The sequence below is a fragment of the Lemur catta genome, assembly GCF_020740605.2.
Source record: "Lemur catta isolate mLemCat1 chromosome 20 unlocalized genomic scaffold, mLemCat1.pri SUPER_20_unloc_1, whole genome shotgun sequence".
Taxonomy (NCBI): Eukaryota; Metazoa; Chordata; class Mammalia; order Primates; family Lemuridae; genus Lemur; species Lemur catta.
The window spans coordinates 34,866-54,588 of record NW_025423741.1 but is presented as its reverse complement, the minus strand read 5'-3'; the positions used below and the strand labels follow the sequence as shown (position 1 = coordinate 54,588).

General features: G+C 53.6%; 4 non-coding genes and 4 pseudogenes across 4 annotated transcripts; all 8 read right to left on the bottom strand.

The window, feature by feature from the left end:
* Positions 1 to 1,284: 1,284 nt before the first annotated feature.
* On the bottom strand, positions 1,285 to 1,403 carry LOC123629213. The gene has a single exon (XR_006731914.1). It is a non-coding gene; the product is annotated as a 5S ribosomal RNA (ribosomal RNA).
* Positions 1,404 to 2,606: 1,203 nt separating this feature from the next.
* On the bottom strand, positions 2,607 to 2,727 carry LOC123629203 (annotated as a pseudogene).
* Positions 2,728 to 6,184: 3,457 nt separating this feature from the next.
* On the bottom strand, positions 6,185 to 6,303 carry LOC123629206. The gene has a single exon (XR_006731913.1). It is a non-coding gene; the product is annotated as a 5S ribosomal RNA (ribosomal RNA).
* Positions 6,304 to 7,507: 1,204 nt separating this feature from the next.
* LOC123629202 lies at positions 7,508 to 7,628 on the bottom strand (annotated as a pseudogene).
* A 3,462-nt stretch (positions 7,629 to 11,090) lies between these two features.
* Positions 11,091 to 11,209, bottom strand: LOC123629195. Its single transcript, XR_006731912.1, has one exon. It is a non-coding gene; the product is annotated as a 5S ribosomal RNA (ribosomal RNA).
* Positions 11,210 to 12,412: 1,203 nt separating this feature from the next.
* Positions 12,413 to 12,533, bottom strand: LOC123629201 (annotated as a pseudogene).
* A 3,470-nt stretch (positions 12,534 to 16,003) lies between these two features.
* LOC123629184 lies at positions 16,004 to 16,122 on the bottom strand. The gene has a single exon (XR_006731911.1). It is a non-coding gene; the product is annotated as a 5S ribosomal RNA (ribosomal RNA).
* Positions 16,123 to 17,326: 1,204 nt separating this feature from the next.
* LOC123629200 lies at positions 17,327 to 17,447 on the bottom strand (annotated as a pseudogene).
* Positions 17,448 to 19,723: the final 2,276 nt, after the last annotated feature.

Sequence of the window (19,723 nt, the reverse complement as noted above, 5' to 3'; positions counted from 1 at the left end):
ACCTCAATGAGATAGTCCTATAACAGAGAGCAAAAACTTTCAAAGGAAAAGCCAGGAAAAGGATGACAGTCGAGATGGGATTTGTTTGGGAGAAGCGTTTCTGTGGTTCCACGCCTTGAGAAAAAGATACACAGCGGCTTCCGACATATGCATCAACTCCCATTTTTATAAGGTGAGTGGTGGGGTTTTGGTACGGTTAATTCGATTTAATATAATAATCATACTGATAATCATGATCATTATTATCATTCTTTAACATACCCCTTTCCCAAATTAAAAGAAAAAGAGAAAGAAGCAGATAGTAAGTTTCTAGTTATACACCCTGCTTAAATTGGATTATTTATTAATTTGGGGGAAATGATTAGTTTGGGGACTCTGTGTCCGTCTATCGAGGACTACAGGATAGCCTCTCCATGGATTTGAGCCATCATGTACGTTTTTACTAAGTTTTCCATCGAAGTTGGCACCTTTGCCCCGTAGGTGCCGCGTAGATTTTCTGTGACTTTGAGTGTTATCCTTTTGAAAGATTGCATTCATTAGTGTGTATTGGCGAGGAAATAAGAAACATCGAAACTATCGATGGAATGTTGATTTCACCTAGAGCTATCTTGCTGGACTCCCCTAGGATTTCTACAGGTCTCCCGTGCATAGGGGAAAACATTCTATTTTGAGAACCGTAGGAGGTGAGGAAAATGAAGAAAGGTGATTTTCCTTTCCCACATATTATTAGTGTTTTCCCTTGTTGTAGTACATTTTTGGAGCGTCTCTTGCAGGATCGAACGGAAGGATTTCCTATCAACACCCTGGTCTTGCTCGTGACTTTCCAAAGAATGTTTCTACTTCTTAAGCCTTCAGAATATTTTCTAAAGATTTAGACGTTTGAAAAGTGTCTCTAGATGTCTTCGCATCTGGATTCTTGAATTATGTTACCGTGAACGAATAGCCAACTGTTTAGATTCTCTTCTTCTGCATATGTGGATAGGGTCCAATTTTTCCTTTCCTAGGGTGGTAACGTGGTCATCTCCTTGGACAACTTTAGACTGTGTCCTGAATTCAGAGCCGGTCGGTCAGAAGTTCCGGAGGCCCGGACCTGCGGCAGGTGTGTGAGGGGCGACAGCCTCGGGGACTGAGCCTCCACATCTCCAATCTGACCCTCTCTCCAGGGGCCACGGGGCAGGGTCCGGGCCGGCCGGGGGCGGGAGCCGGGGCGGGCGCGGAGGGCGAAGGCCCCCCCCTCCCCTTCCCAGCCCAGGAGGGCGGGACAGAAAAAGAGGCAGAGCAAAAAGCCTACGGCACCCGGGATTCCCAGGCGGTCTCCCATCCAAGTACTAACCGGGCCCGACCCTGCTTAGCTTCCGAGATCAGACGAGATCGGGCGCGTTCAGGGTGGTCTGGCCGTAGACGACGGTGGCCGCCCCCCGGACGCCTCAAGAGGCCGAGCTGCTGGGACGCGTCCCTCCCTGCGCCGTCGGGTCCCTCCCGCCGCCCTGGCCCATCGCTAGCCCACCTGCCAGTATCGGGGTGGGGGTGGGGGGCCAGGCGGGGCCTGACGGGTCTTGCGCGCGCACCCCCCCACCCCCACCCAAACCACGGGCGCACCACCGTCCCACACCCCGAGGAGCAGACCCACGGGCACGCGCGCAGGGACAGGCTTCCACGCGTCAGGGCGGAGGGCCAGAGCCGGAGAGTGCGGGAGATAGGGCCCTCCGCCGGCCCACGCGAGGGCACGGTGGGGAGGGGCTTTGGGGCGGGGCCGGCACGAGGAGGCAGGGCCGCGCCTGCCGCCGGTCCTTCACCCGGAGGTCCTGAAGGAAGACCTGCAGTGTCCCCCCCCACCCCGCCACCCCACCCCCGTCTGGGGAGGACCGTTCTGCCCCGATTCCCCTCAGGGCCTGCGTGTGGCAGCAGCCCCCGCGCGGGGGCGGGGGGCGGCGGGGCGGGCCAGAGCCCGCTATCCTGTGGCCCGGTGGGGTGGGGTTTGGGGTGGGTAGCCACGGGTCGGGGGACCGGTGGGTGGTTTGGGTTTGGCTGCGTGCGCTCCGTGTGCTGTTGTGCGTCCTCTCTGCCCGGGTGGCCGGAAACTCGCCCTGTGCGGCGCGCCGGTGTGTCTCTCGGGAGCCCCGGCGGTGGCGAGGAGCCCGCCCGGCGTGAGGCCCGGGCCCGAGGCCCTGGTGTGCGGCGGAGAGGAAGTGCACGGTCGGCCGGGGGTCCGGGGGCCCAGGACAAGGTTTGCCGCCGTGGGCTGTCCCGCGCCGGGTGTACGCGACGTCCCGGAGTGCGGGGCGGGGGGTGCCGGGTGTGGGGGAGAGGAGACCCAGCGGCACTCAGGGATCCCGCCGCCCGCCCGGCCCGGTGTGGGGCCCAGGGCTGGGGCTCCGCTGCCGGCCGAACAGGAACGGAACGGCTGGGACGCTCTGCCGCTGCCGCCACCTGGCGGTGGTGTTGCAGCGGGGGAGAGGGGAGGACGCCCTGGGCGGGGGCAGCGGGCCGCGCCGGCGGGGGGGCGGGGGAGTGCCAGGGGCCGAGGGCGAAAGTGGAGGCGGGCACAGAACGCCGGGCCCCCCCACCCCCGACCCCTCGGCGGGCGGGACAAAAGAAGAGGCAAAAGCCTGCAGCACCTGGTATTCCCAGGCGGTCTCCCATCCAAGTACAAACCGGGCCCCCGACCCTGCTTAGCTTCCCAGATCAGACGAGATCGGGGACGTTCAGGGTGCTATGGCCCTAGACGGCGGCGGCTGTCCCCGGACGCCTCAAGAGGCCGAGCTGCCACGCGGCCCTCCCGGCCCAGCGCCCCACACCCGACCCCGCGCCCTCCTGCTGCCCAGTAGCCTTCAGAGCCTCGCTCTCTAGCTGCTACATACACACCAAACACTCAACACTTTGCCACAAACACATACACCAATGACAACAAAAATCAAACACTCAATAGCACATCTATTCAAAGCACGGAGGACACAAACGGGAGGGCAATGTGTGACTTGTGAGATTCTACAGACGTCAGGAGCCCACATGAAGGCTCAGGGAAATATTCCAAAGGAGTGTGACGTGGCTCAGAGCTCCTTGGACATGAGCAGACTGGCTTCGGCGGACGGCAGCTCTTACGTTTTCACAGTGGAGCAGCCGGAACAGTAGAAAGTTCCTTCCTCGCCTTTCCTACTTCATGCAGTAGGAACCAGTCCACGGTTATATGGTGCATGGCTACGATTATTCTGTGGGATCCTGCAAAGAAGAAATGCTGTTGGTGTCTTTGGGGACTGGGAATTTGGGTGTGAGAGGAAGAGGTGAAATCGATCAAGTCATGTAAAAACAACTCTCGGTTCTCAGTTTGAACTTGGATTATCAGTGGAAACTCAATGTGTTTTCCTGTAATTTTTTTTTCTTTTCTTCCTTTATTTATTTATTTATTTATTTATTTATTTATTTATTTTTAGTTTTTCCACGGAAAGTGCCGAGACATAGGTGCGAACTCAACAGTAGTGCATTTCAGCAGCATCTAGATCGTGGTCTCCGCCAACCATCGTTATTAAACGGTCCTAAGACTTACTGGAGACATAGGCTGACTTGAAGTCTGGGGCGGGAAACGGACGCTTCTTGTACTGGGAAGCGTGGATGCTATGATATCCAACAGGACGAGGGTCACGTCAAAAGACACAGGAACCAGAATGAGTAGACTCCCGTTTGCCAAACACAGGACGGTTTGATCGCCAGTAAGTATAATAATTGCAAGATATTGAAACACATTAGATACGTTTAAATCCGCGATGAAACCCCTCACAATGCGAAAGTAACTCGGGTCACTGCGGACAGCGGTAGGAAACAAAGGGAAATGGTGACAACCGGGGCTGCCCCCGACTAGTCGCGATGTATGGACACTCTTTCAAAAGACATCTCAACCCCTCACAAGGTAGGTACTGTATTTGGACTGGATCCAAAGAAACTGAAATGAGCGTGTGTGTCTCAGGGAAACGCAAACATTGAGTACTTGCTGTTATCTCTAATACGGTGAAATTTTTAGATGGAATAATGTGGCTGTGAGTACACTGAAAAATGGAAGAAAGCCTCTACCTTTGATAGAAACATATTGACTTTTTATCGATGGAGGGATATCATTAAGGGGATCATGAACTTAAGGTAGGAGGGGTATAAAGGAAACAAGATCTGGCCAGGGGTTGGTGATTTCTTGAGTCAGGGGAGTGAGAAAATATTCTACTATTCTTTCCGATTTTGTTTCTATTTCAAATTTCCCATCATGAAAAGTTTCCAAAGATACCATGAACAGGATCAAAAACAAGCTGCAAACAGGACAAGGTATCTGTAGCCCATATAATTGGCAAAATGTTACTGTTACAGAATATCTACGTTTTATATGCTTAATGCGCCTTTGGCCCTGTGTCCTCATTATTAGTCAAGGAAATACGGAATAAAAAATGAAGCCAGATATAGTTTCCAACTCACCAGATTGAGGAAACTTAAGAAACTGATCACTGTGTTGGCTTTGAGGAAAACTCTTGCACTCACCCTGCTGATATGGGAGGCGAAATTATAGAACCATTTGGAAAACAATGCAGCATAAATGGATATGAATAAACACTGGCATAATTCAGGAGCAAGCATATTCTCTGAGTAGCACGTACCAGAGAGAAGATAGGGCACATGTGACCAGGAAGCATCTAGGGTAATCCTCACGGGAGCCCCTTGTACACGGACCTAGTCAAAGATCGCATAAAGATACTTCGACTGATTCGTGCAGTGCCATTCTCTAGCAGCGCTGATGAACTGCAGCTTCCTGTGTAAGCAAGGAGTATTCTCCAAACAGAAGGTTTCCCCTGGCACACAAGTTACCCAGAAGGAATCCAGAATCGTTCCACATGTATTCTATAAACTGTGAAATTAACAAACTACCTCAATGAGATAGTCCTATAACAGAGAGCAAAAACTTTCAAAGGAAAAGCCAGGAAAAGGATGACAGTCGAGATGGGATTTGTTTGGGAGAAGCGTTTCTGTGGTTCCACGCCTTGAGGAAAAGATACACAGCGGCTTCCGACATATGCATCAACTCCCATTTTTATAAGGTGAGTGGTGGGGTTTTGGTACGGTTAATTCGATTTAATATAATAATCATACTGATAATCATGATCATTATTATCATTCTTTAACATACCCCTTTCCCAAATTAAAAGAAAAAGAGAAAGAAGCAGATAGTAAGTTTCTAGTTATACACCCTGCTTAAATTGGATTATTTATTAATTTGGGGGAAATGATTAGTTTGGGGACTCTGTGTCCGTCTATCGAGGACTACAGGATAGCCTCTCCATGGATTTGAGCCATCATGTACGTTTTTACTAAGTTTTCCATCGAAGTTGGCACCTTTGCCCCGTAGGTGCCGCGTAGATTTTCTGTGACTTTGAGTGTTATCCTTTTGAAAGATTGCATTCATTAGTGTGTATTGGCGAGGAAATAAGAAACATCGAAACTATCGATGGAATGTTGATTTCACCTAGAGCTATCTTGCTGGACTCCCCTAGGATTTCTACAGGTCTCCCGTGCATAGGGGAAAACATTCTATTTTGAGAACCGTAGGAGGTGAGGAAAATGAAGAAAGGTGATTTTCCTTTCCCACATATTATTAGTGTTTTCCCTTGTTGTAGTACATTTTTGGAGCGTCTCTTGCAGGATCGAACGGAAGGATTTCCTATCAACACCCTGGTCTTGCTCGTGACTTTCCAAAGAATGTTTCTACTTCTTAAGCCTTCAGAATATTTTCTAAAGATTTAGACGTTTGAAAAGTGTCTCTAGATGTCTTCGCATCTGGATTCTTGAATTATGTTACCGTGAACGAATAGCCAACTGTTTAGATTCTCTTCTTCTGCATATGTGGATAGGGTCCAATTTTTCCTTTCCTAGGGTGGTAACGTGGTCATCTCCTTGGACAACTTTAGACTGTGTCCTGAATTCAGAGCCGGTCGGTCAGAAGTTCCGGAGGCCCGGACCTGCGGCAGGTGTGTGAGGGGCGACAGCCTCGGGGACTGAGCCTCCACATCTCCAATCTGACCCTCTCTCCAGGGGCCACGGGGCAGGGTCCGGGCCGGCCGGGGGCGGGAGCCGGGGCGGGCGCGGAGGGCGAAGGCCCCCCCCTCCCCTTCCCAGCCCAGGGGGGCGGGACAGAAAAAGAGGCAGAGCAAAAAGCCTACGGCACCCGGGATTCCCAGGCGGTCTCCCATCCAAGTACTAACCGGGCCCGACCCTGCTTAGCTTCCGAGATCAGACGAGATCGGGCGCGTTCAGGGTGGTCTGGCCGTAGACGACGGTGGCCGCCCCCCGGACGCCTCAAGAGGCCGAGCTGCTGGGACGCGTCCCTCCCTGCGCCGTCGGGTCCCTCCCGCCGCCCTGGCCCATCGCTAGCCCACCTGCCAGTATCGGGGTGGGGGTGGGGGGCCAGGCGGGGCCTGACGGGTCTTGCGCGCGCACCCCCCCACCCCCACCCAAACCACGGGCGCACCACCGTCCCACACCCCGAGGAGCAGACCCACGGGCACGCGCGCAGGGACAGGCTTCCACGCGTGGGGGCGGAGGGCCAGAGCCGGAGAGTGCGGGAGATAGGGCCCTCCGCCGGCCCACGCGAGGGCACGGTGGGGAGGGGCTTTGGGGCGGGGCCGGCACGAGGAGGCAGGGCCGCGCCTGCCGCCGGTCCTTCACCCGGAGGTCCTGAAGGAAGACCTGCAGTGTCCCCCCCACCCCGCCACCCCACCCCCGTCTGGGGAGGACCGTTCTGCCCCGATTCCCCTCAGGGCCTGCGTGTGGCAGCAGCCCCCGCGCGGGGGCGGGGGGCGGCGGGGCGGGCCAGAGCCCGCTATCCTGTGGCCCGGTGGGGTGGGGTTTGGGGTGGGTAGCCACGGGTCGGGGGGCCGGTGGGTGGTTTGGGTTTGGCTGCGTGCGCTCCGTGTGCTGTTGTGCGTCCTCTCTGCCCGGGTGGCCGGAAACTCGCCCTGTGCGGCGCGCCGGTGTGTCTCTCGGGAGCCCCGGCGGTGGCGAGGAGCCCGCCCGGCGTGAGGCCCGGGCCCGAGGCCCGGGTGTGCGGCGGAGAGGAAGTGCACGGTCGGCCGGGGGTCCGGGGGCCCAGGACAAGGTTTGCCGCCGTGGGCTGTCCCGCGCCGGGTGTACGCGACGTCCCGGAGTGCGGGGCGGGGGGTGCCGGGTGTGGGGGAGAGGAGACCCAGCGGCACTCAGGGATCCCGCCGCCCGCCCGGCCCGGTGTGGGGCCCAGGGCTGGGGCTCCGCTGCCGGCCGAACAGGAACGGAACGGCTGGGACGCTCTGCCGCTGCCGCCACCTGGCGGTGGTGTTGCAGCGGGGGAGAGGGGAGGACGTCCTGGGCGGGGGCAGCGGGCCGCGCCGGCGGGGGGGGCGGGGGAGTGCCAGGGGCCGAGGGCGAAAGTGGAGGCGGGCACAGAACGCCGGGGCCCCCCCACCCCCGACCCCTCGGCGGGCGGGACAAAAGAAGAGGCAAAAGCCTGCAGCACCTGGTATTCCCAGGCGGTCTCCCATCCAAGTACAAACCGGGCCCCCGACCCTGCTTAGCTTCCCAGATCAGACGAGATCGGGGACGTTCAGGGTGCTATGGCCCTAGACGGCGGCGGCTGTCCCCGGACGCCTCAAGAGGCCGAGCTGCCACGCGGCCCTCCCGGCCCAGCGCCCCACACCCGACCCCGCGCCCTCCTGCTGCCCAGTAGCCTTCAGAGCCTCGCTCTCTAGCTGCTACATACACACCAAACACTCAACACTTTGCCACAAACACATACACCAATGACAACAAAAATCAAACACTCAATAGCACATCTATTCAAAGCACGGAGGACACAAACGGGAGGGCAATGTGTGACTTGTGAGATTCTACAGACGTCAGGAGCCCACATGAAGGCTCAGGGAAATATTCCAAAGGAGTGTGACGTGGCTCAGAGCTCCTTGGACATGAGCAGACTGGCTTCGGCGGACGGCAGCTCTTACGTTTTCACAGTGGAGCAGCCGGAACAGTAGAAAGTTCCTTCCTCGCCTTTCCTACTTCATGCAGTAGGAACCAGTCCACGGTTATATGGTGCATGGCTACGATTATTCTGTGGGATCCTGCAAAGAAGAAATGCTGTTGGTGTCTTTGGGGACTGGGAATTTGGGTGTGAGAGGAAGAGGTGAAATCGATCAAGTCATGTAAAAACAACTCTCGGTTCTCAGTTTGAACTTGGATTATCAGTGGAAACTCAATGTGTTTTCCTGTAATTTTTTTTTTCTTTTCTTCCTTTATTTATTTATTTATTTATTTATTTATTTATTTATTTATTTTTAGTTTTTCCACGGAAAGTGCCGAGACATAGGTGCGAACTCAACAGTAGTGCATTTCAGCAGCATCTAGATCGTGGTCTCCGCCAACCATCGTTATTAAACGGTCCTAAGACTTACTGGAGACATAGGCTGACTTGAAGTCTGGGGCGGGAAACGGACGCTTCTTGTACTGGGAAGCGTGGATGCTATGATATCCAACAGGACGAGGGTCACGTCAAAAGACACAGGAACCAGAATGAGTAGACTCCCGTTTGCCAAACACAGGACGGTTTGATCGCCAGTAAGTATAATAATTGCAAGATATTGAAACACATTAGATACGTTTAAATCCGCGATGAAACCCCTCACAATGCGAAAGTAACTCGGGTCACTGCGGACAGCGGTAGGAAACAAAGGGAAATGGTGACAACCGGGGCTGCCCCCGACTAGTCGCGATGTATGGACACTCTTTCAAAAGACATCTCAACCCCTCACAAGGTAGGTACTGTATTTGGACTGGATCCAAAGAAACTGAAATGAGCGTGTGTGTCTCAGGGAAACGCAAACATTGAGTACTTGCTGTTATCTCTAATACGGTGAAATTTTTAGATGGAATAATGTGGCTGTGAGTACACTGAAAAATGGAAGAAAGCCTCTACCTTTGATAGAAACATATTGACTTTTTATCGATGGAGGGATATCATTAAGGGGATCATGAACTTAAGGTAGGAGGGGTATAAAGGAAACAAGATCTGGCCAGGGGTTGGTGATTTCTTGAGTCAGGGGAGTGAGAAAATATTCTACTATTCTTTCCGATTTTGTTTCTATTTCAAATTTCCCATCATGAAAAGTTTCCAAAGATACCATGAACAGGATCAAAAACAAGCTGCAAACAGGACAAGGTATCTGTAGCCCATATAATTGGCAAAATGTTACTGTTACAGAATATCTACGTTTTATATGCTTAATGCGCCTTTGGCCCTGTGTCCTCATTATTAGTCAAGGAAATACGGAATAAAAAATGAAGCCAGATATAGTTTCCAACTCACCAGATTGAGGAAACTTAAGAAACTGATCACTGTGTTGGCTTTGAGGAAAACTCTTGCACTCACCCTGCTGATATGGGAGGCGAAATTATAGAACCATTTGGAAAACAATGCAGCATAAATGGATATGAATAAACACTGGCATAATTCAGGAGCAAGCATATTCTCTGAGTAGCACGTACCAGAGAGAAGATAGGGCACATGTGACCAGGAAGCATCTAGGGTAATCCTCACGGGAGCCCCTTGTACACGGACCTAGTCAAAGATCGCATAAAGATACTTCGACTGATTCGTGCAGTGCCATTCTCTAGCAGCGCTGATGAACTGCAGCTTCCTGTGTAAGCAAGGAGTATTCTCCAAACAGAAGGTTTCCCCTGGCACACAAGTTACCCAGAAGGAATCCAGAATCGTTCCACATGTATTCTATAAACTGTGAAATTAACAAACTACCTCAATGAGATAGTCCTATAACAGAGAGCAAAAACTTTCAAAGGAAAAGCCAGGAAAAGGATGACAGTCGAGATGGGATTTGTTTGGGAGAAGCGTTTCTGTGGTTCCACGCCTTGAGGAAAAGATACACAGCGGCTTCCGACATATGCATCAACTCCCATTTTTATAAGGTGAGTGGTGGGGTTTTGGTACGGTTAATTCGATTTAATATAATAATCATACTGATAATCATGATCATTATTATCATTCTTTAACATACCCCTTTCCCAAATTAAAAGAAAAAGAGAAAGAAGCAGATAGTAAGTTTCTAGTTATACACCCTGCTTAAATTGGATTATTTATTAATTTGGGGGAAATGATTAGTTTGGGGACTCTGTGTCCGTCTATCGAGGACTACAGGATAGCCTCTCCATGGATTTGAGCCATCATGTACGTTTTTACTAAGTTTTCCATCGAAGTTGGCACCTTTGCCCCGTAGGTGCCGCGTAGATTTTCTGTGACTTTGAGTGTTATCCTTTTGAAAGATTGCATTCATTAGTGTGTATTGGCGAGGAAATAAGAAACATCGAAACTATCGATGGAATGTTGATTTCACCTAGAGCTATCTTGCTGGACTCCCCTAGGATTTCTACAGGTCTCCCGTGCATAGGGGAAAACATTCTATTTTGAGAACCGTAGGAGGTGAGGAAAATGAAGAAAGGTGATTTTCCTTTCCCACATATTATTAGTGTTTTCCCTTGTTGTAGTACATTTTTGGAGCGTCTCTTGCAGGATCGAACGGAAGGATTTCCTATCAACACCCTGGTCTTGCTCGTGACTTTCCAAAGAATGTTTCTACTTCTTAAGCCTTCAGAATATTTTCTAAAGATTTAGACGTTTGAAAAGTGTCTCTAGATGTCTTCGCATCTGGATTCTTGAATTATGTTACCGTGAACGAATAGCCAACTGTTTAGATTCTCTTCTTCTGCATATGTGGATAGGGTCCAATTTTTCCTTTCCTAGGGTGGTAACGTGGTCATCTCCTTGGACAACTTTAGACTGTGTCCTGAATTCAGAGCCGGTCGGTCAGAAGTTCCGGAGGCCCGGACCTGCGGCAGGTGTGTGAGGGGCGACAGCCTCGGGGACTGAGCCTCCACATCTCCAATCTGACCCTCTCTCCAGGGGCCACGGGGCAGGGTCCGGGCCGGCCGGGGGCGGGAGCCGGGGCGGGCGCGGAGGGCGAAGGCCCCCCCCTCCCCTTCCCAGCCCAGGGGGGCGGGACAGAAAAAGAGGCAGAGCAAAAAGCCTACGGCACCCGGGATTCCCAGGCGGTCTCCCATCCAAGTACTAACCGGGCCCGACCCTGCTTAGCTTCCGAGATCAGACGAGATCGGGCGCGTTCAGGGTGGTCTGGCCGTAGACGACGGTGGCCGCCCCCCGGACGCCTCAAGAGGCCGAGCTGCTGGGACGCGTCCCTCCCTGCGCCGTCGGGTCCCTCCCGCCGCCCTGGCCCATCGCTAGCCCACCTGCCAGTATCGGGGTGGGGGTGGGGGGCCAGGCGGGGCCTGACGGGTCTTGCGCGCGCACCCCCCCACCCCCACCCAAACCACGGGCGCACCACCGTCCCACACCCCGAGGAGCAGACCCACGGGCACGCGCGCAGGGACAGGCTTCCACGCGTGGGGGCGGAGGGCCAGAGCCGGAGAGTGCGGGAGATAGGGCCCTCCGCCGGCCCACGCGAGGGCACGGTGGGGAGGGGCTTTGGGGCGGGGCCGGCACGAGGAGGCAGGGCCGCGCCTGCCGCCGGTCCTTCACCCGGAGGTCCTGAAGGAAGACCTGCAGTGTCCCCCCCACCCCGCCACCCCACCCCCGTCTGGGGAGGACCGTTCTGCCCCGATTCCCCTCAGGGCCTGCGTGTGGCAGCAGCCCCCGCGCGGGGGCGGGGGGCGGCGGGGCGGGCCAGAGCCCGCTATCCTGTGGCCCGGTGGGGTGGGGTTTGGGGTGGGTAGCCACGGGTCGGGGGGCCGGTGGGTGGTTTGGGTTTGGCTGCGTGCGCTCCGTGTGCTGTTGTGCGTCCTCTCTGCCCGGGTGGCCGGAAACTCGCCCTGTGCGGCGCGCCGGTGTGTCTCTCGGGAGCCCCGGCGGTGGCGAGGAGCCCGCCCGGCGTGAGGCCCGGGCCCGAGGCCCGGGTGTGCGGCGGAGAGGAAGTGCACGGTCGGCCGGGGGTCCGGGGGCCCAGGACAAGGTTTGCCGCCGTGGGCTGTCCCGCGCCGGGTGTACGCGACGTCCCGGAGTGCGGGGCGGGGGGTGCCGGGTGTGGGGGAGAGGAGACCCAGCGGCACTCAGGGATCCCGCCGCCCGCCCGGCCCGGTGTGGGGCCCAGGGCTGGGGCTCCGCTGCCGGCCGAACAGGAACGGAACGGCTGGGACGCTCTGCCGCTGCCGCCACCTGGCGGTGGTGTTGCAGCGGGGGAGAGGGGAGGACGCCCTGGGCGGGGGCAGCGGGCCGCGCCGGCGGGGGGGCGGGGGAGTGCCAGGGGCCGAGGGCGAAAGTGGAGGCGGGCACAGAACGCCGGGGCCCCCCCACCCCCGACCCCTCGGCGGGCGGGACAAAAGAAGAGGCAAAAGCCTGCAGCACCTGGTATTCCCAGGCGGTCTCCCATCCAAGTACAAACCGGGCCCCCGACCCTGCTTAGCTTCCCAGATCAGACGAGATCGGGGACGTTCAGGGTGCTATGGCCCTAGACGGCGGCGGCTGTCCCCGGACGCCTCAAGAGGCCGAGCTGCCACGCGGCCCTCCCGGCCCAGCGCCCCACACCCGACCCCGCGCCCTCCTGCTGCCCAGTAGCCTTCAGAGCCTCGCTCTCTAGCTGCTACATACACACCAAACACTCAACACTTTGCCACAAACACATACACCAATGACAACAAAAATCAAACACTCAATAGCACATCTATTCAAAGCACGGAGGACACAAACGGGAGGGCAATGTGTGACTTGTGAGATTCTACAGACGTCAGGAGCCCACATGAAGGCTCAGGGAAATATTCCAAAGGAGTGTGACGTGGCTCAGAGCTCCTTGGACATGAGCAGACTGGCTTCGGCGGACGGCAGCTCTTACGTTTTCACAGTGGAGCAGCCGGAACAGTAGAAAGTTCCTTCCTCGCCTTTCCTACTTCATGCAGTAGGAACCAGTCCACGGTTATATGGTGCATGGCTACGATTATTCTGTGGGATCCTGCAAAGAAGAAATGCTGTTGGTGTCTTTGGGGACTGGGAATTTGGGTGTGAGAGGAAGAGGTGAAATCGATCAAGTCATGTAAAAACAACTCTCGGTTCTCAGTTTGAACTTGGATTATCAGTGGAAACTCAATGTGTTTTCCTGTAATTTTTTTTTTCTTTTCTTCCTTTATTTATTTATTTATTTATTTATTTATTTATTTATTTATTTATTTATTTTTAGTTTTTCCACGGAAAGTGCCGAGACATAGGTGCGAACTCAACAGTAGTGCATTTCAGCAGCATCTAGATCGTGGTCTCCGCCAACCATCGTTATTAAACGGTCCTAAGACTTACTGGAGACATAGGCTGACTTGAAGTCTGGGGCGGGAAACGGACGCTTCTTGTACTGGGAAGCGTGGATGCTATGATATCCAACAGGACGAGGGTCACGTCAAAAGACACAGGAACCAGAATGAGTAGACTCCCGTTTGCCAAACACAGGACGGTTTGATCGCCAGTAAGTATAATAATTGCAAGATATTGAAACACATTAGATACGTTTAAATCCGCGATGAAACCCCTCACAATGCGAAAGTAACTCGGGTCACTGCGGACAGCGGTAGGAAACAAAGGGAAATGGTGACAACCGGGGCTGCCCCCGACTAGTCGCGATGTATGGACACTCTTTCAAAAGACATCTCAACCCCTCACAAGGTAGGTACTGTATTTGGACTGGATCCAAAGAAACTGAAATGAGCGTGTGTGTCTCAGGGAAACGCAAACATTGAGTACTTGCTGTTATCTCTAATACGGTGAAATTTTTAGATGGAATAATGTGGCTGTGAGTACACTGAAAAATGGAAGAAAGCCTCTACCTTTGATAGAAACATATTGACTTTTTATCGATGGAGGGATATCATTAAGGGGATCATGAACTTAAGGTAGGAGGGGTATAAAGGAAACAAGATCTGGCCAGGGGTTGGTGATTTCTTGAGTCAGGGGAGTGAGAAAATATTCTACTATTCTTTCCGATTTTGTTTCTATTTCAAATTTCCCATCATGAAAAGTTTCCAAAGATACCATGAACAGGATCAAAAACAAGCTGCAAACAGGACAAGGTATCTGTAGCCCATATAATTGGCAAAATGTTACTGTTACAGAATATCTACGTTTTATATGCTTAATGCGCCTTTGGCCCTGTGTCCTCATTATTAGTCAAGGAAATACGGAATAAAAAATGAAGCCAGATATAGTTTCCAACTCACCAGATTGAGGAAACTTAAGAAACTGATCACTGTGTTGGCTTTGAGGAAAACTCTTGCACTCACCCTGCTGATATGGGAGGCGAAATTATAGAACCATTTGGAAAACAATGCAGCATAAATGGATATGAATAAACACTGGCATAATTCAGGAGCAAGCATATTCTCTGAGTAGCACGTACCAGAGAGAAGATAGGGCACATGTGACCAGGAAGCATCTAGGGTAATCCTCACGGGAGCCCCTTGTACACGGACCTAGTCAAAGATCGCATAAAGATACTTCGACTGATTCGTGCAGTGCCATTCTCTAGCAGCGCTGATGAACTGCAGCTTCCTGTGTAAGCAAGGAGTATTCTCCAAACAGAAGGTTTCCCCTGGCACACAAGTTACCCAGAAGGAATCCAGAATCGTTCCACATGTATTCTATAAACTGTGAAATTAACAAACTACCTCAATGAGATAGTCCTATAACAGAGAGCAAAAACTTTCAAAGGAAAAGCCAGGAAAAGGATGACAGTCGAGATGGGATTTGTTTGGGAGAAGCGTTTCTGTGGTTCCACGCCTTGAGGAAAAGATACACAGCGGCTTCCGACATATGCATCAACTCCCATTTTTATAAGGTGAGTGGTGGGGTTTTGGTACGGTTAATTCGATTTAATATAATAATCATACTGATAATCATGATCATTATTATCATTCTTTAACATACCCCTTTCCCAAATTAAAAGAAAAAGAGAAAGAAGCAGATAGTAAGTTTCTAGTTATACACCCTGCTTAAATTGGATTATTTATTAATTTGGGGGAAATGATTAGTTTGGGGACTCTGTGTCCGTCTATCGAGGACTACAGGATAGCCTCTCCATGGATTTGAGCCATCATGTACGTTTTTACTAAGTTTTCCATCGAAGTTGGCACCTTTGCCCCGTAGGTGCCGCGTAGATTTTCTGTGACTTTGAGTGTTATCCTTTTGAAAGATTGCATTCATTAGTGTGTATTGGCGAGGAAATAAGAAACATCGAAACTATCGATGGAATGTTGATTTCACCTAGAGCTATCTTGCTGGACTCCCCTAGGATTTCTACAGGTCTCCCGTGCATAGGGGAAAACATTCTATTTTGAGAACCGTAGGAGGTGAGGAAAATGAAGAAAGGTGATTTTCCTTTCCCACATATTATTAGTGTTTTCCCTTGTTGTAGTACATTTTTGGAGCGTCTCTTGCAGGATCGAACGGAAGGATTTCCTATCAACACCCTGGTCTTGCTCGTGACTTTCCAAAGAATGTTTCTACTTCTTAAGCCTTCAGAATATTTTCTAAAGATTTAGACGTTTGAAAAGTGTCTCTAGATGTCTTCGCATCTGGATTCTTGAATTATGTTACCGTGAACGAATAGCCAACTGTTTAGATTCTCTTCTTCTGCATATGTGGATAGGGTCCAATTTTTCCTTTCCTAGGGTGGTAACGTGGTCATCTCCTTGGACAACTTTAGACTGTGTCCTGAATTCAGAGCCGGTCGGTCAGAAGTTCCGGAGGCCCGGACCTGCGGCAGGTGTGTGAGGGGCGACAGCCTCGGGGACTGAGCCTCCACATCTCCAATCTGACCCTCTCTCCAGGGGCCACGGGGCAGGGTCCGGGCCGGCCGGGGGCGGGAGCCGGGGCGGGCGCGGAGGGCGAAGGCCCCCCCCTCCCCTTCCCAGCCCAGGGGGGCGGGACAGAAAAAGAGGCAGAGCAAAAAGCCTACGGCACCCGGGATTCCCAGGCGGTCTCCCATCCAAGTACTAACCGGGCCCGACCCTGCTTAGCTTCCGAGATCAGACGAGATCGGGCGCGTTCAGGGTGGTCTGGCCGTAGACGACGGTGGCCGCCCCCCGGACGCCTCAAGAGGCCGAGCTGCTGGGACGCGTCCCTCCCTGCGCCGTCGGGTCCCTCCCGCCGCCCTGGCCCATCGCTAGCCCACCTGCCAGTATCGGGGTGGGGGTGGGGGGCCAGGCGGGGCCTGACGGGTCTTGCGCGCGCACCCCCCCACCCCCACCCAAACCACGGGCGCACCACCGTCCCACACCCCGAGGAGCAGACCCACGGGCACGCGCGCAGGGACAGGCTTCCACGCGTGGGGACGGAGGGCCAGAGCCGGAGAGTGCGGGAGATAGGGCCCTCCGCCGGCCCACGCGAGGGCACGGTGGGGAGGGGCTTTGGGGCGGGGCCGGCACGAGGAGGCAGGGCCGCGCCTGCCGCCGGTCCTTCACCCGGAGGTCCTGAAGGAAGACCTGCAGTGTCCCCCCCCACCCCGCCACCCCACCCCCGTCTGGGGAGGACCGTTCTGCCCCGATTCCCCTCAGGGCCTGCGTGTGGCAGCAGCCCCCGCGCGGGGGCGGGGGGCGGCGGGGCGGGCCAGAGCCCGCTATCCTGTGGCCCGGTGGGGTGGGGTTTGGGGTGGGTAGCCACGGGTCGGGGGGCCGGTGGGTGGTTTGGGTTTGGCTGCGTGCGCTCCGTGTGCTGTTGTGCGTCCTCTCTGCCCGGGTGGCCGGAAACTCGCCCTGTGCGGCGCGCCGGTGTGTCTCTCGGGAGCCCCGGCGGTGGCGAGGAGCCCGCCCGGCGTGAGGCCCGGGCCCGAGGCCCGGGTGTGCGGCGGAGAGGAAGTGCACGGTCGGCCGGGGGTCCGGGGGCCCAGGACAAGGTTTGCCGCCGTGGGCTGTCCCGCGCCGGGTGTACGCGACGTCCCGGAGTGCGGGGCGGGGGGTGCCGGGTGTGGGGGAGAGGAGACCCAGCGGCACTCAGGGATCCCGCCGCCCGCCCGGCCCGGTGTGGGGCCCAGGGCTGGGGCTCCGCTGCTGGCCGAACAGGAACGGAACGGCTGGGACGCTCTGCCGCTGCCGCCACCTGGCGGTGGTGTTGCAGCGGGGGAGAGGGGAGGACGCCCTGGGCGGGGGCAGCGGGCCGCGCCGGCGGGGGGGCGGGGGAGTGCCAGGGGCCGAGGGCGAAAGTGGAGGCGGGCACAGAACGCCGGGGCCCCCCCACCCCCGACCCCTCGGCGGGCGGGACAAAAGAAGAGGCAAAAGCCTGCAGCACCTGGTATTCCCAGGCGGTCTCCCATCCAAGTACAAACCGGGCCCCCGACCCTGCTTAGCTTCCCAGATCAGACGAGATCGGGGACGTTCAGGGTGCTATGGCCCTAGACGGCGGCGGCTGTCCCCGGACGCCTCAAGAGGCCGAGCTGCCACGCGGCCCTCCCGGCCCAGCGCCCCACACCCGACCCCGCGCCCTCCTGCTGCCCAGTAGCCTTCAGAGCCTCGCTCTCTAGCTGCTACATACACACCAAACACTCAACACTTTGCCACAAACACATACACCAATGACAACAAAAATCAAACACTCAATAGCACATCTATTCAAAGCACGGAGGACACAAACGGGAGGGCAATGTGTGACTTGTGAGATTCTACAGACGTCAGGAGCCCACATGAAGGCTCAGGGAAATATTCCAAAGGAGTGTGACGTGGCTCAGAGCTCCTTGGACATGAGCAGACTGGCTTCGGCGGACGGCAGCTCTTACGTTTTCACAGTGGAGCAGCCGGAACAGTAGAAAGTTCCTTCCTCGCCTTTCCTACTTCATGCAGTAGGAACCAGTCCACGGTTATATGGTGCATGGCTACGATTATTCTGTGGGATCCTGCAAAGAAGAAATGCTGTTGGTGTCTTTGGGGACTGGGAATTTGGGTGTGAGAGGAAGAGGTGAAATCGATCAAGTCATGTAAAAACAACTCTCGGTTCTCAGTTTGAACTTGGATTATCAGTGGAAACTCAATGTGTTTTCCTGTAATTTTTTTTTCTTTTCTTCCTTCCTTTATTTATTTATTTATTTATTTATTTATTTATTTTTAGTTTTTCCACGGAAAGTGCCGAGACATAGGTGCGAACTCAACAGTAGTGCATTTCAGCAGCATCTAGATCGTGGTCTCCGCCAACCATCGTTATTAAACGGTCCTAAGACTTACTGGAGACATAGGCTGACTTGAAGTCTGGGGCGGGAAACGGACGCTTCTTGTACTGGGAAGCGTGGATGCTATGATATCCAACAGGACGAGGGTCACGTCAAAAGACACAGGAACCAGAATGAGTAGACTCCCGTTTGCCAAACACAGGACGGTTTGATCGCCAGTAAGTATAATAATTGCAAGATATTGAAACACATTAGATACGTTTAAATCCGCGATGAAACCCCTCACAATGCGAAAGTAACTCGGGTCACTGCGGACAGCGGTAGGAAACAAAGGGAAATGGTGACAACCGGGGCTGCCCCCGACTAGTCGCGATGTATGGACACTCTTTCAAAAGACATCTCAACCCCTCACAAGGTAGGTACTGTATTTGGACTGGATCCAAAGAAACTGAAATGAGCGTGTGTGTCTCAGGGAAACGCAAACATTGAGTACTTGCTGTTATCTCTAATACGGTGAAATTTTTAGATGGAATAATGTGGCTGTGAGTACACTGAAAAATGGAAGAAAGCCTCTACCTTTGATAGAAACATATTGACTTTTTATCGATGGAGGGATATCATTAAGGGGATCATGAACTTAAGGTAGGAGGGGTATAAAGGAAACAAGATCTGGCCAGGGGTTGGTGATTTCTTGAGTCAGGGGAGTGAGAAAATATTCTACTATTCTGTCCGATTTTGTTTCTATTTCAAATTTCCCATCATGAAAAGTTTCCAAAGATACCATGAACAGGATCAAAAACAAGCTGCAAACAGGACAAGGTATCTGTAGCCCATATAATTGGCAAAATGTTACTGTTACAGAATATCTACGTTTTATATGCTTAATGCGCCTTTGGCCCTGTGTCCTCATTATTAGTCAAGGAAATACGGAATAAAAAATGAAGCCAGATATAGTTTCCAACTCACCAGATTGAGGAAACTTAAGAAACTGATCACTGTGTTGGCTTTGAGGAAAACTCTTGCACTCACCCTGCTGATATGGGAGGCGAAATTATAGAACCATTTGGAAAACAATGCAGCATAAATGGATATGAATAAACACTGGCATAATTCAGGAGCAAGCATATTCTCTGAGTAGCACGTACCAGAGAGAAGATAGGGCACATGTGACCAGGAAGCATCTAGGGTAATCCTCACGGGAGCCCCTTGTACACGGACCTAGTCAAAGATCGCATAAAGATACTTCGACTGATTCGTGCAGTGCCATTCTCTAGCAGCGCTGATGAACTGCAGCTTCCTGTGTAAGCAAGGAGTATTCTCCAAACAGAAGGTTTCCCCTGGCACACAAGTTACCCAGAAGGAATCCAGAATCGTTCCACATGTATTCTATAAACTGTGAAATTAACAAACTACCTCAATGAGATAGTCCTATAACAGAGAGCAAAAACTTTCAAAGGAAAAGCCAGGAAAAGGATGACAGTCGAGATGGGATTTGTTTGGGAGAAGCGTTTCTG